This window comes from Nicotiana attenuata, unplaced genomic scaffold (genome assembly GCF_001879085.1).
Source record: "Nicotiana attenuata strain UT unplaced genomic scaffold, NIATTr2, whole genome shotgun sequence".
Taxonomy (NCBI): domain Eukaryota; kingdom Viridiplantae; phylum Streptophyta; class Magnoliopsida; order Solanales; family Solanaceae; genus Nicotiana; species Nicotiana attenuata.
Genome location: NW_017671290.1, coordinates 115817 through 119398, shown reverse-complemented (window position 1 = coordinate 119398; position 3582 = coordinate 115817).

Below are 3582 nucleotides of genomic sequence, written 5' to 3'. Positions count from 1 at the left end.
ATTTTGGGATAATTTGTCCCTACAAGTATTCTTTCCGGAACAAACACTTTATTCCCATAGTTTCTCTATTAGCCAATCATTAATCGTTACTAGCACTTTTAATGAGCAGCTTATAAACTTTAGGGGTTAGAGTAAACCAGATGTAGCATCCGACTAAAACTCTCACACATATCCAAAACAACAACATAGTGGTTCTCTATAATTGAACAAAACACAATCCTAGAGCAAATAAAAGGATCGTCGGCGATGTTAACTTTCTGAATCGGCATCGTTATAGCTTTAACGACAAAGCTTCTTTTATTTGACTTACTAGATGGCCCGAGCCCGTGCTGTGCACGGGCATAAGCCCAACATTACATTATTGTACCTCGGCATTGTTGTACCAAAAAGGTTCATACTTATTTCAATTGTTTAGCATAATAATCATTTGCATATAAAGAAAACATATGATCATGCTGATTAGATATTTACATAATAGCTCCATACAATGTACATTCATTTCAGTAATTATGTCATACACAATATGAAATATGCAAGGGCAACCGTACAAACGAAATTGCACTTCTTGTAAAGTCAATCACTCAATAGAACTTCATTGCTATAAGCCTTCTTTTTGCAATAGTATTTGATGAAAGTAACAAAACCAGCCGCATGTCCAATTCCGAAATTTTAGATTCTCTGGGAACAAAGAAGAGGAAAAAGATGTTAAACCTAGGTAGAGCAGGTGACCATACTTTTAGTATTTTGCTAAAAGTTGAATATACAATTTTGATAGAACTTCATCCCAGATGCAGAAAAATATCAGTTGAACTGCAAAAAAGCATGTTAAAATTGCAGGTAAATGCACCCAAAAAAGAGCAAAACCCGTAAAGCAGGTGCAGAACGCATGAATGAAAACGCATGGAGTGCAAAAAAAGTGCAAAATGCAGGAAAATCTACCAAAAAAATTAGAAGAATATGGTGCAGAAACTGAAAAGTAAGTGCATACTGCACAAATATGGAGCAGAAACTGACAATAATGTGAAAAACAGAACAAAATAATGCAGGAACCCCCTCCCCCCCCCCCCCAAAAAAAAAATTCAATAATTGAAACTTTGTTGGGAAGGTAAACTTGTAGGAATCAGTACCAACAGAGTATGAGAAGAACTGTTCTCTGGAATGAGGGTCAGTGGACATTTTGTATAAGTGAAAACTTGTCCCGCTTCTCTTTCCCCAACCGGTATTAGCTATGAAGTTGAGATCCTTTCCCTTCTCCTCCCCACTTGCTTGAGCCAACAGTGATTACTTGGAATTCGCCCATGAAGTAAAATACCAGTTATGGATATGTTTTCTAATAAATACTTAAGCCATCCCTATACGAACACGTCTGTCCAAGAACCTCATTTCCTTTTGGTAAGAGCTCATTTCTATAGTATTATCTCTTGGTAAAGTTGTCTACTCTTATCTACAGATATTGAAAGAGGAAGAGGAAATATTATTGATTAAAAATTAGTCGTTTCATCTTGATTGGCTTGAAATTCTTAGATCAAAAGCTCAACGTCCGAGGAGATATCCGCAAAGGGTTTCTGTATTTTGTATACTGCATGTTTGCAGAGTTTGCTCTTTTTGTGGAAATAAAATATGTGATCTTATAGAAGTCCATGATTATATTCAAATGTCAGTTGAACTACACTATCAAAGTCATAATGTATGAAGCTTAATGCCTCTGTGAAGGAAACTATGAAAAACTTTAGAATTATCATCACAGAGCCTAATAATATTTGGACCACCCTGTCTCATCCAACATTAAGAACCTTTTAGATTGAACACAACATCTCTGGTAACCAACTCTGACAAACTTCATGGTGCAATTACATTGTGTGACTTAATAATTTAATTCTTTGACTAAAAGTCCCCTATCTCCCTTTTTAGTTGGTTCAATTCTACAGTCTTTATCTCTCCTCTATGTAGATTGTGATATTTATAATACTTTAACCCTTTTAATCAAATTAGAGAGTTAAAACAGTTTTAAGGGGGACACAATACAATACCTCATGGTTTCCATCAAAATGAACACATCAGGTGTTTTGTTGTCCTTGCTAAGCATCTCAAGAAGTGTATCGATCGCTTGCCACGAAGATTTATGTCAAGAGCTTTTTTTAGCACCTTCAAGTCACTTCTTTTCTGCTAATGGTGGGGTTAGCTGCAAAAATAAAATAAATTCAACACTACTTTACTAAACTATATAGCTAACAATTGCTTGTTTACTTTCTATAACAGTGTGAAAATTTAACATGGCTTAAAATAGCATTCACTAAATTGTTTAAATGTCTAGATTATGCAGTAGCTTTAAGGTGAACTCCACACAATGACCTCACAAGAGATGGCACATATATCAACCAACGAACAGATTCAAGAGGATAAGCAATCTTTCAAGTTTATCCCAGAATAATCAGGATTCGGGATAAGAGATGACGTATAGGTTCTGAAGCTAAACTATGAAGTTTACGCATCAAGGTTAAAAAAGAGGAAAGAGATTGAAACGCATAATTAGCACGTCTTAAACACATTCAAGGTCTCAAAGATAGGAGTTTTTTACAAAGGGAATAGGTAGCAGCAGTTAAAGCATGGTTTTAAAAAATAAGGTAGCAACAGTAATTTAATGAGGTACAGGACAAGTAAAATAGCACGATTTGGGCAGAGGTTGGTAACCCAGTGGTTTGATAACATAAAAATCAGAAACTCAGTAAGAGTAAATAGGTGCACCATTTCAAAATCGTTTCCAGATGGAGCAGAGTTTTTTTAAAAAAAAAAATAGAGTGAACTTCAGAGAATCAAAGCAGAAATGGGAGCGGCAGAGTTTGAAATTAAAAGAAGTTGGTTGGTCCTAACACGATTAGTCAATTCTTATTGGGACTAAAGTTTACCTAGGCGGTCTAATACATTTGTCTGATTATTTTAAGGAATGGACATGCATATTTTGATTCTGATTTTTCTAAAGGTACGCATGATAATGCATTTGCAGAAACGTTTCAAACACTTAGCCATATTTTAGCAAAGTTATTAGACTAACATGTTAATTAACCACTGTAATTCGAACGAATAAGAAGTCCTAAGGCAGGATATCTAATGCACATAGGCGTACCTAAACAATGATTTCTAACATGCCAATGCAGTAATGACAATTATTTGGCTTGTTGTTTAATTGATTAAAATTACGAACTGAGTACAATAACATACTAAGAGTGCATGACCTAAAACATGATTTCTAACACATGAAAATGTATGCCCTAAGCAGGTTATCTATTGCGCAAATAGGCAAATAAAACCTATAAACGAGTTTTCTACCATTACTTAAAATAAACATGCATACCCCTCCCCCATATTCACTATTCAGCCCCAATCGTTCATTTCCAAATTATTACAAACCAATAGTATCTGAATTACAGTAATAAAGAACAAAACCAAGAAGTTATTCTATAGGGAGCCGGAAAAAGGCCGGAAACAAACCAGGCGAAGCTTAGTGACTGACTTGTATGGTAGAGGCTTTTGGGGTTTCAACGATAGAGGGAATCGGCGAGATAGGGTTTCATGGCTGTTGGT